A 15,610-nucleotide genomic window follows, 5' to 3' on the forward strand; every position below is an offset into this window, starting at 1 on the left:
AATTGCCACCAACCTGATTAATATAGTTAAACATGGATATCTTTGAAATTTACATCAAAAACTACATGCAAAAAGCTTCAAAAGATTTATAAAATTAGGCAAAAAAAATCTAACAATTGATTTATCTATACAAAAATAAAAAGTTGATGAGTTGGGGGTCTTCTCCCTTAAAATATCACTTAGCTCTTAATGGCTGATGTCTTATTCCCTACATAAATATTGTTAGTTTTTTTTATTTCTTTAGAAAGGAAACTATTTCAAGTTAGTCTACTGAGAGAAATAAAACATCCATAAAGAAAATATAAGTAATATAATTTCAGCTTAAGGGTAAAGTCTAATACACAAAATTATTTCTACCAGAAACAGTACAATAATTTAAATATTAATAATACTTAAAATGTTTTCTTAGGAATTATACATTAGTTAAGTATAGGATGTAGCTCAAACAAAAATATTTTAATGCTTTTATTAAAATGTACTTTGAAAGAAAGAGACTACTAATCTTTTCTTAACAAGGCTAATCTAATACTGAGATTAACCAGAAAACCATTCTTTAGATGAAATTACATTGTGGGTGTAAGAGTTCTTAAGGACAGCTCATGACAAGAACCTCTAGGTACTTGCCATCAGTGTTTTTCCTTATCTCTCTCTTGTATAGGACTTAGAGTATCAGTAAGATCCTATTATATATCTACTGGGTTAGAAATGCCCAGCTCCTGAGTGTTATAAGGCTATTTATAGGTTTTATTTTTGCATTGATATGCTGCTGTTAGATCATTTAACTGTCCTCTTTTTTTTCTTTTTGTATTATTATTATTATTATTATTATTATTATTATTATTATTGTACCGTAAGAAAAGTCTGCCTCTTTAGAAAAGTAAAATAGAGATTAAATTCTGGAACAAATCACATTTATTAAGCAGTTTAGTGAGAACCTTCTCAAGAAAAATCAAGAGTGTGATAATTGCATGTACTTTGGTTTATAGACACCCAGGTAGGGGGGGCAAACTTCAAGGAGCATAAAATGCCTTTAACAGGCTGCAGCATCCAGCCACTCATGAATGCATGATTTCTAATTACTTTTGCAGTTTGTCACTCTTTAACACAATCAAATCTAATTGACCAGAAAATTTTGGTTAGATTGTACTAAGCTATGGCTAAATTTTTACTGTTATTATTCTGGTTTCTTTGTGAACATCTGAACTTTACTGCATCATTAAACCTTAAATTAGATTTTGATAATAAGAATGTTTTACAAAATTTTTCAAACAACTGCAATATTCACACAGGAGCTACTGTACTCTTAAATCCACTGTCATGTCTTTAAAAAAATACTTTAGATCCATTTTTTTGCGGGTTATTAAAAACAACGGCACTTTAATTTTAAGTAAACACTCCATTTGAAAGCCTTGCACACAACAAATGCCAAATGCTAAAGGTGAACTTATGTTAAGTGCATATCAGAGCATCTTTTGTCACATGAAAGGAATTAAAATCTGAGGGTTCTCAGCTTCAGAATTACTGATAAGGTATACATACAACAAGAGTAGCAATTAACTACCTCAATCTAGATTCTGCATTACTTTGTGTTTATGTTGGGAATCAATGATCTAAGCAATAGATCAGACATTCTTGTCATTAATTCTCTAAGCCTAGAAAGATAATAAAGGAATAAGTGAGTTTATGGTCTAAACATCTATTTTGTCCATATACTCAATGCATAACTAAAACACTGAAGATAAACATTCATGAATTTATTCATAAACATATATGACTGTATTCATTGAAGAGAATAAAGAAAATACTTAATCACACTGGTGAATTTTAAATGCCTCTATAATAAACAAGATTAACAGGATGTGAGATAGCATCATTAGAAAGCCTCCCTATTTAGCTTTCCTTAAACTATATCTGCTAATATTTCCAGTTGTATGTTTATTCTTATTTTCTACAATATGTGTAGAGTTCAGAGAACACTGTGAATGTTTTGGGGGAAAAAAAAGACCTTGTATTTTTTGTTAATGTCAGATGTAGGTCAGTCAAGGAACAGATCTAACCAGTTCTAATCAGTTTGGGTATTGACATCTAAGTACTTCAGGTTTGACTTGGCTATCAAAGAAATGAACAGTGAATATTTAAAGTCATCACAACATGGCTGGACTATAACATCTAATGCAAAAAATTTTAAAACATTATTTCAGGATATGTATCTTAGAAAGTAATAGTGTGTACCAATGCTTCGAAAAATTATCTGAGGTATGCTTATACCTCACACAATGCACCCATTCTCAAAACTAATCATACCTGAAGTAACCTGAATGGGACTATAAATGCATATGATCCTGAATAAAAAGCTATATAAATAATATAGAAAGAAGCAGCTATTAGAAGGGCCCAATCAAGGGCATAAAAATTCTAGTTTCTTCTAATTCTCCCTTTGTCACTGAGATAACACATGTGGCTCCCTACAGTCATGGGTTCAATTTTCTTATAGACATAAATTCTGATTTAAATTAAGCCAAAGAGAATAGATAAGACCCCCAGAGTATATTGACTTGGCCCACTTCCCATCTTCCACTAGGCTCGCTGCCTAATTGCCATTAGCATCTGATGAAATGTACAGTAAAGGTGGTAAAAAGAAATAAATAAATGCCATTGCTATAAAAAGGAAAATGCAAAAAGAGCAAAAACTGAGGGAGCTAGAATATTATATTAGAAAATATAATTAAACTACAACTTTAATTTTGTCATATAAAATAGCATTTTAAAATATTAAAACATGAATCAAAAGAAAATACAACTTCTAAACACTACTTAAAGAATCAAAAAACTAAAAAAAAAAGAATCACAAAACTAGTCTCCAAAAGGTTCTATGACTCTCCTTTAGATATTCACATGATTTTTTTAATAAGTTATACCCATTAAGAGAGAAGTTGCTAACCAGTAACTCACAGGCTAGATTTTATTCTCAGATTATAGTACTAGATTCAAAATTCTCATTTCAGGTCAATTAATAACAATAATAATAATAAACCCTCAGAATAATAAACTGATGTTTCATTTAAGTATTTTATGGTCAAATCACTTTTGTTCCTAATTCTAATGTACAATTAAAGGGGAAATTCAAACTAAAAATTTTATTTTACTTGTTTATCTTCAATTACTTAAAAAGGAACACATACAGAGCTCAACAGATGCTAGGCAAACCATAACTGCTTTACATAGTAACAAAATTTTACAACCATGTATTGAAATGGAAATGACCTAGAATTGATTCAATCCAATGGCTAAATTTAATCCTCCTCTTGCTTCCCCCTCCCCCACACCACACAATTTACTTCTTTCTCCAGCTTTAAAGTGTTTGAATCTGAATGGCTTTATGAGACCACAGCCTCCTTCCAACAGTCTTGACATTCTCTACTGTCTCACACCCAGATACTTCATCCATTTGTATTACATGCTGGAACTCAAGGCACGTAAATTTGTCACTTTTCTCTGATTTATTCTGACCCCTTCAAATTCAGAACTAAGGGAATACTCAGAAGGTGAAATGATTTGTCCACGTTCCTAAAGTATGTTGGTAGACATGCTGGCTCTGCTCAGATTTCCTAGCTCTTGGTTCTGTGGTGCCTTTTGGGTCTTTGTATCATGGATGCCTTGTAAAGTTTCATGCGTAGTAAGCCTAAACCAGCATTTGAACATTAACTGCTGCTAGTGCCTTACAGAAAAACATATTTCAATCAAAACACTGGCATCATCCTTTCAAAGTCAGAATGTTTCAAGAACAATACACTCTCTTTAGACATATATTAAAATTCTAATGTCTAAGGACACCTAAGTGGCTCAGTATGTTAAGCATCCAACTCTTGATTTCAAGTCAGGTCATGGTGTCCTGACTTCCTGATTTGTGAGTTCAAGCCCCACATTGGCTCTGAACTGACAGTGTGGAGCCTGCTTCAGATGGTCTCCCTTTCTCTCTGCCCTTCCCCAACTCGCGCTCTCTCACTCTCAAAAAATAAATATTTTTTAAAAATAAAAAAAACCCTCTAGTGCCTAAATTGAAGTTTATAGTCTATATGTGACTGTATACAGACAGACGTTCCAAAAAGTTAACCTGTACAAACTTGAAATAAATAAGCAATGCAAAGTCATGCTGAATCATGGCACAAACTGTATTGTTGTCATTTTTCAATAAAATCAGTGGGCCAACCTAAACTAAAAAAAAGAAAAATAAATAAAACTTTAAGAAGAGACTAATTTGACTACTTATAATAAAATTTACAGTTGTATAAAAATGATTTGATACTACAAATGTAAGAAAATTATACCAATATCAACAGCCACAACAGAATTAAAATATTTAAAACAATTTTTTAATGTTTTTTTTTTTTTTTTTTGAGAGAGAGAGAGATAAATTGTAAATGAGGGAGGGGCAGAGAGGGAGACACAGAATCTGAAGCAGGTTTCACACCCTGAGCTGTCAGTAAGAGCCCGACACAGGGCTCAGACTCATGGAGTGCAAGATCATGACCTGAGCTGAAGTTGGACACTTAACATACTGAGCCACCCATAGATCGCTGGAATTAAAATACTTAGATAATGCTATCTAAAGAAATGTATTCAAGTCCATGAAATAAAAGATGAATAGGAATTGGAATGCATAAGAATTTGCCACAGAATAATGCTCTCATTCTTTCCCCCCAAATAAGCAGTTCTTGGCACATAATAGAGGTATGCCAAGTCACCTTATTAAAAGTTGACTCAAGAGTAAAAGTCTTACATTCTAATTAAAGTAATTAGGTCTTACTTCAATCGAATGATCCTAGTGCAAGCAGAGGGTCTTTGTAGGCTACAGGACTCTGACAAGCTGAACCCAGGGCTCTTCATCCAGGTGCCTAACAGTCAAAGCTCATTTCCTGTTCATAAATCAAAAAACAGAGGTGATCAGTTTAAATTGGGAGCTGTATTAGATAATTTATCAGTTGGCTCCTGAATTTCATTCTTTAGTTAATCCTTTTTAAAGTTACTTTATCAGTTCTTTTTACTGTAAGCAGCCTGAAATTATTCACTTTTTGCAAAAATGTATAAATACACATTTTTTTTAAAGAACAACATTTCAAGGACAAATGTATATACAATCAGACGAATACTTTTCTCTCTTGCTCTCATTTTTATGTTTTATGTGCCTTAATTTAGCTAGCCTAACTGGCACACTTACCTCGTGCCATGTACTAAGAAACCTAATAAAAGATAAAGTGGAAAACAAATAACTGGACACCAGGTGATATTATCTGTTTGGGGAGAAAGGGTTAAACAAAGGAAAAAAAAGTGTAGTAGAAAGAGCATAGCTAAGACCAAAAGCCTGGCTCTTCCAGTAAATACCTGTGTAACTATGGTTAATTTCTGTAACTCTTTATTAATTTCTTCACTTTAAAATTAGGGTGAAAATAGTTAATTTGAAGATCTATTGCGAGGAGTAGAGACATTGTATGCAATGTGCCTAACACATTGCCTAACACATACTAGATGCTCAATAATGGATATAAAGCATTTCAGGAGATTGACAGACTTTCGTTATTATTTTAGATCCCCTAATACTAAAATTAGTTATCTACATTTCATATTTATGGGCTGTGATATTAATAAGGCCATAATTTTGGGGTGCCTGCGTAGCTCAGTCAGTTAAGCATGCAGGCTTTGGCTCTGGTCATGATTTCATAGTTCACAAATTCAAGCCCCCGTCAGGCTCTGTGCTGACAGCTCAGAGTCTGGAGCCTGCTTCAGATTCTGTGTCTCCCCCTCTCTGTCCCTTCCCCGCTCACGCTGTCTCTCTCTCTCTCTCTTTCAAAAATAAATTAAAAAGACATTAACAAAATAATGCCATAATTATAGAGCTACTTATTTTTACTTCTCCTATTTTTATATTTTGACCTTAGCTTTGCAATATCTGAAAACTGTACAGTGTTTTATCCTCCTTTTAAAATTCCCCACAAATAAATTATTCATTTTCTTCAATCAAAGTCAACTTGCAGTATTGCACAAGCTTGTGACTCCTTGTGTTTACTTTCTCTTTGCTTTCCTAATTTTTTCTCCCACATTTCAAAATCATATATTTCCCTTAAACTTTAAGTAATAGTAAATAATGTGTCATAAAGTACTCAACTACCAAAATACAGAGTGAAATAAAATTTCTGGATTTTTCTCTTAAATTTCTTCTGCTTTCAGGAAAAATTGACTCAGGTAGTTCCTGCAGATTTATCCAATTTTGAAGTCTCATCCAACCCTTCTTTTTCTTTTCTCACCAATTTCAAGCTTCTTGATAACAGTAACCTAACTTGGTCAATACAGCAATGAGAAGCTTTGTGGACCCGCTTATTTTCAAATAAAGTTCTTGGCTCAAGATTAGTGACATTATATCATCAGTATAGATTCATATCCACACACACACAAACACACATAGAGACAGGACATTTTAGAATATCTCATTTGTGGGGAATAACTGTGATGTGAAATGGGGAGGATTGAAGATAACCACTAAATTCTCAATTTTTATTTAAAAATACCTCAATATTCTATCCAAGCTTGGGCAAGAAATTGATTACTGTCTTAGTACAAATGTAGGTTTCTGCTCTCCCTCAACACTGAAAATGAAGGAGCCATTATAAAAATGATATTGGCATGCTCATGGAGACCTAAGTTGTCCAGCTACAAGTCACAGGCCTGAGAATTTACCCATCACCTTTCTCTTGGTATCTAACTAGCTAAAAATGGCATGCTTCATCTGTATCTCTGCATTTGATTAAAAATCAAACTGTGTAAAATAGTTTAGATGCTGAAAAGTCATATTTCATCTTGTCTAAAATAATGCCTTTGATCAACCCTTGTTTTTTTAAACCACAAATTCAGGATTTTATTTACTAAGTGAAATAAAATCTAGTTTCATGGTTTGAAATGCATTATTCAAGATGTGTTTTCTCAGGTTCTTAGGGAAACTTGCCTGAATTTTTTCCTTGTGGATCTTTCAAATATCATCTAAAGTCAGAACACTGAAATTAGAAGGAAGCTTAGAGATCATCTTATTCAAACACTCACACCAACACATACCATCAGCTCCACTAGATGTTTAATTTGATAATAGACTCCACTGAGACCCTATATCCAATGTTTTAGGAATAAAATCTCAGAAATAAAAAGCTCTACTTGTCAATGGAGATTTTTTCTTTATACAGACTATTAAATGGTATATACCTGTATCACAAAGACAAAATGGTTCCACTCCCTAGAATTTGTCCTGAGTTCTTATAATGTCTTGATACAAACATAACATACTAATTTTGGATCTTCATAAGTATATAAAAACAAAACAAAAAACCAAAACCAAGCAAAACAACAACCCAATACAACTATTATACAACTTAGCAAATTTTCTGTGAGTTTATTACTAACAATCGTTCTTTTATAAGGTTACCATTTTACTAGCTTATGGAGGATGACTTTTCCTAAAGTTTTCTTCAAGCCACTCTACTGATCAAGAACTAACAAAAGTTGCCTGTTGTCAACCATATAAATTTCATTTTCAGTTTAATGCCCTTTGAAAAGCCCACTATGAGCTAAGAATTTTAAAATATCTCATTCGTGATACCTGTATATGGCTTTGGAATTCTGTACTATCTTGATACACCTGAGATTCTTGAAGGCAAGGGCTATGCCTTGGTTAGCTATGCTCCAGAGACCTATCACTGTGCCAATATAGAGAGTATGCATAATAAACGCATAATGTTAGTTATGCATTTAATAACATTTAATAAATGCTAGTTAAATGGCATCTGTGGCTCTTAATATTTTCAATCCTTTCCATATCACAAATCTCCTTGCTGCCCTTTGGAAGAATACAGTGTTCTCTCCATGCATTTTCTCTTGTTGGCCTTCCTTTCTAAGACATTTATTTTGCTCTCTTTTGCCTAGTTTCTACTCATTCTCCAAGATTCACTCATATCATGAAATCTCTTCCAGCCTAGGGATTTAAATTTTTGAAGACTATACTATAGTGATCTAATATTTTGAAGAACAGTATGCTTCTTATATATATTCCCCCAAAGCTCTCAGCTCAAAGTTGGACACACAGTTGCTGGCTACTGTACAGGATACAGATAATTTGTGAGCCAGGAAAGGTACAAGTAACTCATAGATGAATCAGATCAGGGATTGGCAAACTACAGTCCACAGGCCAAATTCAGCCCATTGTCTGTTCTTATAAATAAAATTTTACTGCACAGAAAACACATCCATTGTTTCTGTATTGTCTATGGCTGCCTTCCTACTATAACAGCAGAGTTGTTGCAACAGAGACTGTCTAACCCACAAGTCCACAACCCTATAATATTTACCATCTGCTCCAATTCAGAATAAGCTTGCCAATCAGTGTATTAGTTCTTTGGTTCTCCAGCATGGGCCCCAGAAGGGATCTGGCCCATTCACAGCCTTAAGCACTGTGGTTAGAAAACACTCTATAATCCAGTTCTTAAAGTGTGATCCCTGGACTGGAAGCACCAGCATCACCTGGGAACTTGTCAGAAATGCAAAATCTTGGGCCGCATACAGACTACAGATTTGAAACTCTGAAGATGGAGACAGTAATCCATGTTTTTAGCAGACTTCCAACTGATTCTAATCACACTCAACTTTGGGAACTACAAATCAGATAAAGAGAGAATCATTTATTACCACCTGGCCATAACGACTTGGCCTGGTTATAGCAGATCCAGTTTCTTCAACTACTAGTAGTGTGTACAGAGATTTTTAAGTAATTAAAGGATAGAAATTATGTTTCACCTGTCCTGAAACATGGCACCTTGGGTTTACTCTGAAAGAACACTATGGAGCAGGATTACTTTGATGTGGGAATTGCTTTAGCACTTTCAGTAAATGTTAATATAGCTACAAGCTATATATCCGAAGGAAAGACAATATACCAAGTGTCAAAGTGTAAAATCTATCCAATTTAGATTGAAATATCAAAGCAATATAGCAGATAAGATCCAGTTTTTATAGGACTGCCTGTCAAGACAAACCTTTACACAAGAATTCTCAGCAGGGACACAGGCAAGCAGACTGCAGCTCAGTATGGGACCCTGCTAATCAAGGATTCGTTCCAACATGTGTATCCCAGCTCTGAGTCTCAGATGTGACCAGACAGCACTTTCCATGATAGTGTGTGGGTAGAAATAAGGAAAAACCACCACCAAGCATTGTGGAAGGTAGCATTTCCCCCTGGAAAAACAATATATAATTATGTTATGTAATATATACAATTTTCACAAAATAATGTATGTTTAAACTTTACAATAAATCCTCCTTCTTGATTGTTTCCATCTGAAACACAGACTAGACTAGCAGCTATGGCTAGGATGTGAAAGGGTTATAATCCACAAAAAAATAATAGCAAGGTATTGATAAGAGACGAGCAAGATGAAGCTATTTCTTCTGGGAAGAAATGTGCCTCAATGTATTATATTTAATGCGGAAAGCCTGGTAGCTGTACCAAGAAACAAACAGTAAAATTATTTGACCTATGAAGAGTCTCTACATAAAGGTGGAAAGAAATATGTCAATCAATAAGACTAAACTACTGGGGCACCTGGGTGGCTCAGTTGGTTGAGAGACGGACTTCGGCTCAGGTCATGATCTTACGGTTTGTGAGTTCGAGCCCCACATCAGGCTCTGTGCTGACAGCTCAGAGCCTGGACCTGCTTTGGATTCTGTGTCTCCCTCTCTCTCTGCCCCTCCCTCACTCATGCTGTCTCTCTCTGTCTCAGAAATAAATAAACATTTAAAAAAATTTTTTTAAATAAAAAATAAGAATAAACGACTGACAGCTTCTAGAAAATTCACACTTCTTAGTCATAAAAAATCATTGTTTCTACATGATCATTATTTCTCTTTTGAAAAGTGGCATTAGACTTCATATGCCTAAAATCTACATAAACATTTATTTAATATCCATTTAAGAGTTTTTATTTGGACATGTATCTATGGAAAATAGGAAAAGCATTCAGATCTTCTGTGTATTAAAAAACTGGGTAATATGGACCTGGATTTCACACCTACGAATTTAGTAAATGGGCATTGTTTAGACTATCTATTAGAATTCTGATTCAGAGATTTGAAATTCACAAATTTAAATCAAAGATTAATATGCAGTTTGGTACATTTATGCATAACACAGCCCCAAATCAAAGAGAAAGCACATATAATCATCCTTCAATATAGGGACTAAAAGCCCATGTAAAGATAACTGATATGCTTCACTTGGAAATAATTCACAGTGGGGAGACATAATACCTATCTAGAAGGACAGCAAGCGAGTCACAAATAGTGTGAACCAAGGAGGCAGCAGAGGCTGAGTAGGTTACTGAAAGTAATTAGAAGTAATGCTCTAAAATTTTAAGGAATGGAAAATTAGGCTCAATGTTAGAAACCTTTCATACCAAGTCCATTAGCCTCTAGAATCAACCTCCAGCTGAAGCTTCCTCAATTGAGTCATTTAAAATTAGACAAGAGCCTGTCTTTGCCAAAATACCATAGAGAATTATTCATAGGGAATGATTAGTGGGATGTACTAAATGAACTTTTTTTTTAACTCTTGTTTTACATATCTGTCATGAATTCACACACATTAAAAAACATAGTGACAAGATGAAAATGCTCTGGTGATCATTCTTACTACTATTACACCATATGAAATTCATATTGTTTGTATGTTTTTCAAAACAAGATAAAGATGATGGGATAAAAAAATAAAAGGTAAAAACTTCTCTTAAATAGTCTATTCAAAATATTAAATTCAAGGAAATGCTATGTTAAAAGATAGCATGTTTATTCATAAAATTTGCAGTTAAAACCATATTTAATTACTAGCAATGTCCTAGTATACTGCATAACAGTTGACAACCAACAAATACTAAATGAATGAATAAGTGAACACCTCTCCCCACCCCCACCAGAGATTGACTCTCCCAGGATTTACAGCCTTGAGATGCAGCCTTATTGTAGTTATTAATTACTGAGACCCAAGCCAGACTGCCTGGGCTCAAAGCCTGGCTTTGCAACTTACTAGCTGAGTATCCTTGAACAAATAACTTAGTCTTACTATGCCTCAGTTCCCTCATCTGAAAAGTGAAGAGAAATTACAACAGTAGTAACTTATTCTTAGGGTTTTTGTAATTATTAATGAGTTAATAGCAGTAAAACACCGATCTGTTAGATAGTAATCACTCAGTAACCACAAGATATCATTATTATTAACTTCTGCTAGTTTGTATAGTGACCACTATAAATTTTAGGAAATTAGTCTAGAAAATTTCCAAAAGAATATTTGGAGTGACAAGCTGCAGATTCTTGGTACATGACATACGTACCAAAATGCTACTAGAAATCAGTCAGTTCCTATGTAAGAATAATTAAAGAAATAAGAGATTATTCCCACCCATGTTAAAAAAAAAAAAAGACTGACCCTTCCCTCTCAGACCATGTGTCCATTCACAGACATTTAGCCTTAGGCTTTGTACTGTATATCAAGTCCTAGATCCCAGCCAGGCAGCCCAACAAGTTATTACTAAAAGGTAAGGTCGCTTTGGCTTTCTGGATTTCACACTTACAATGCTACCACCTCTGCCAGTTATTTATAAATATAAACTATCTGATGCATCAGGGATAACTGCTGCTTGGTCAATTAACTCAAAATGATATTAAGTTTCAGTTCCAACTAAACCATGAGCTCTATGACCTTGGGCAAGTTATTTAATCTTTAGGCTTATTTTCTTATCTGTAAAATAGGAACATTATATTAATTATATCATCTCATATGGTTATATTAAGGATTAAGAAGGAAGCAATTAATGAAAAATGCTTTTGAGTTCTCTGAACAGAGACTATCTAGGTTCATATGCTAGCCCTAATATTTATCAACTATGTGTGCTGGGGCACCTTGCTTAGTCCCATTCTGCTTTATAAGTGCATAGAAAAAGACTACCTATTGCTATTTTTAATAGCTTTACTGAGATATAATTTATACAATATATCCATTGTGTCTAATTCAATGGTTTTTTTTAGTAAATTTATATAATAATGCAACCATCACTATAATCCAATTTTAGAAAACTTATTTATCTCCAAAAGCTTCCTTATGCCATTTATAGCCAATCCTCACTCCCAATCCTAGCCCCAGAAAACCACTGTTTGGTCATTTTTGGATATATAATGTTATAGTCATATAATATGTGATCTTTGTTTCTGGTTTCTTTTACTTATATTTTTGAGGTTCATCACATCATAGTTTGTATCACTACCACGTTCCTTTTTATTGACAAGTTATATTCCACTGTATGGATGTAACTGCTATATAAACAAACAAACAAACAAACCCTATAACAAGGAAAGATCTAAATATTATTTTCTTTCCAGACTGGTCTTTAAGATTGTGTTTGATTTGAGGACACTCTTTCATTGTTAAATAGGTAGGAACCTTTAGAACTTCATCTGTTGCCCTGTAATTAAGATTACAACTAGACTAGTGACAATAAACTGAACACATTTCCAGACTGTCAATATGTTTCATGACGTATATCTTTTTTTCCCATTTCTTCCAACTATCACCATCATTTCAAATCTGTGACTCACCATTCCCTTTAAAGGCCTGTCTCAAGTCATTATTCCTTTGATGTTTTCTACGGTTTCTTGGGATACTTTATATACCCAACAAATATCTTAATATGAATGTAAGTCAGTAGTATGCACAAGGGAGAATAGCAGGGACTCTAGGATGTGAAAAACCAACATGAGGGGATAACTGTCCATACTGAATGTGTAGAGAAAAAGAAAAGACCAATGGTGGGATTTTAATGAACTTCAACTTTTAAAAGGTGGTAAGAACAGGATTCATGTAAAAGAAGTGGCAAGAGTATAATAGGGTTACAAGTGCAAAGGAATGAAGAGACTCAACAATGTGAAGAGGTTAGGTAACACATAGTGAAGTAACATAAGCACTTGGAGCATGCTCATTGGCTCTGAGGAATGAGGATGCTTGAGTCCATTTAGGCTGGCAATGGAAATAAGTGAAGCTACTGGACATAAAGCAATGAAGAGTTGCAAAGACTGGTAAAGTTAGAAGTAGCAAGACTAGCAGACTGTTGCCACGTGGGATGATAAGTTCAAGGATGGGCATTCTTCTTTGTCAAAGAATCCCAAAATGAAGTTAGGGTAGGTCTCAATTTTTGAATGTCACACATTTTTTAAAAAACACACTGTGTATAAAATTACACACTCTGAGCAAGTGGGATTTATCCCAAATATTCAAGGCTGCTTTCAACATTCAAAAATCAATTAATGCAATTCATTATATCAACAGTCTAGAGGGAAAAAAAATATACATATATATGTATATGTACATATATATGTACATATGTATATATATATATATATATACATACATACATATATACATACATACATAATAGATGGAGAAAAAAATATTTGGTAAAATCCAACACCTATTCATAATAAACCTCTCAGCAAACTAGGAACAGGGAGGAACTTTTTCAACTTGATAAAAAAACATATAAAAATCCTGCAGATGACATCATACTTAATGATGAGAATCTAGATGTTTCCCCTCTATGATCAAGAACAAATGAAGTATGTCCCCTCTCCTAATCCTTTTCAACATCATATGGGAAGTCCTAGCTAATGCAATAACACAGGAAAAGGAAATAATATATATACAGATGAAAAAGAAAGACACGAATCTGTCTTTGTTCATAGATGATATGGTTGCCTTATGGAGAAAAGGCGAAATAATCAACAAAAAATTCCTGGAACAATTATAGCAAAGTTGATACACAAGAGAATATACAAAAGCCAATTGTTTTCCAACATAGTCACAATGAATAAGTGGAATTTGAAGCTAAAAAAATACCATTTACATTAGCACCCCAAAATGTACTTAGGTATAAATCAAAAACACACATACAAGATCCATATACATAAAACTATAATACTCTGATGAAAGAAATCAAAGAACTAAGTAGATATTCCATATTCACGGATAGGAAGACTTAATACTGTCCATGTGTCAGTCCTTTCCAACTTGATCTATAGATGCAGTGCAATCCCAATCAAAATCCTAGCAAATTATTTCGTGGATATTAACAAAATGATTCTAAAGTTCATAAAGAGAGACAAATGATCCCAAATAGCCAACATAATATTGAAGAAGACCAAAGTCAGAGGACTGATGCCACCCGACTTCAAGACTTAAAATAAAACCATAGTAATCAAGACAGCATGGTATTGGTGAAGAAATAGACAAATAGATCAATGAAACAAAATGGAGAGGTCACAACAGATCTATCTATCTATCTATCTATCTATCTATCACAAATAGATCCACACAAATATAGTTAACTGACCTTTGACAAAGAAAGAGGCAATTCAGTCAAGGAATGACAGTCTTTTCAGCAAATGGTATTGGAATAACTAGACAGTCATACGCAAAAAAAAAAAAAATCAATCTAGATACAGAAATTACAACCTTCATAAAAATTAGTTCAAAATGGATCATAGACCTAAATATAAAATGCAAAACTATAAACCTCCTAGAATATAACATAAAACAAAATCCAGATGACCTTGGATCTGGCAATGACTTTCTAGATACAACACTACGGGCATGATCCATGATAAGGAATTGATAAGTGGGACTTCATTAAAATTTAAAATATACTATGTGAAAGCCACTATCAAGAGAATTGGAAGATAGCCACAGACTGAGAGAAATATTTTCAAAAAAAACCTGTTATCCAAAATATAGAAAGAACCCTTGAAACTCAATAATAAGAAAATGGGTAGTCCAGTTAAAAAATGGACTTAGATATCCAGTTAAAAGATCTGGATATCTCACTAAAAAGATATACAAGTGGAAATAAGAATTATGAAAAGATGTGCATCAGACATCATTAGAGGTTCATCAGTTGTTATAAATGTACCACTCTGGGTATGATGTTGATAGTGGGGAGGCTGTACATCCATGAGGAAAAGATACATGGGAATCCTCTGTACTCTCTGCTCAATTTTGCTGTGAATCTAAAACTGCAGTACTGCACTATAAAAAATAAAGTCTATTAATTTAAAAAATAACTGAATTAAATTAAAGCAAACACACACACACAGTGTGAGCTAAGTAAAACATGTCACTATACTGGATTACAATTTGCTTAGAGGCTATGGCAACACATATGCTCTAAGACTTGGGATACAATTAGCAATATGTATAAAATCTATTGACTCAGAAATAAAGAGTAAAGAAAAAAGGTGATTACATTATCTTGTATTTCTGAGTCTAGAAGAAAATTCAAAGTACTAACAAGTCAGTGGGTCATAATTTCCAACCCCTTAATGAAAAACAATTTTTAGAAAGCTAAATTAGTCTTCCACCACTTTATGTACAACTGACTGGAAGATAATAAATATTCAAAAATTTCTATAGTCAAAATATGAGAAAAGGGGGAAATCCCTTTCCCACCCACCCAACCCATCATGCAAACATATTTAGATA

At 33.7% G+C, this 15,610-nt stretch overlaps 1 protein-coding gene across 17 annotated transcripts in view; it reads right to left on the reverse strand.

The window, feature by feature from the left end:
- NAALADL2 (N-acetylated alpha-linked acidic dipeptidase like 2) overlaps positions 1-15,610 on the reverse strand; it is a 1,331,477-nt gene that overhangs the window by 1,006,567 nt on the left and 309,300 nt on the right. For 16 of the 17 annotated variants that reach the window (XM_042998927.1, XM_042998921.1, XM_042998913.1 and 13 more), the window contains one exon: positions 4,808-4,916. The gene's annotated coding sequence lies outside the window, so the exon portion shown is untranslated. Of the gene's footprint in view, positions 1-4,807; positions 4,917-9,071; positions 9,154-15,610 lie in introns of those variants that run through there. The other variant, XM_042998929.1, reaches the window with a different exon arrangement.

Source organism: Panthera tigris, chromosome C2, assembly GCF_018350195.1.
Source record: "Panthera tigris isolate Pti1 chromosome C2, P.tigris_Pti1_mat1.1, whole genome shotgun sequence".
NCBI classification, from domain to species: Eukaryota; Metazoa; Chordata; class Mammalia; order Carnivora; family Felidae; genus Panthera; species Panthera tigris.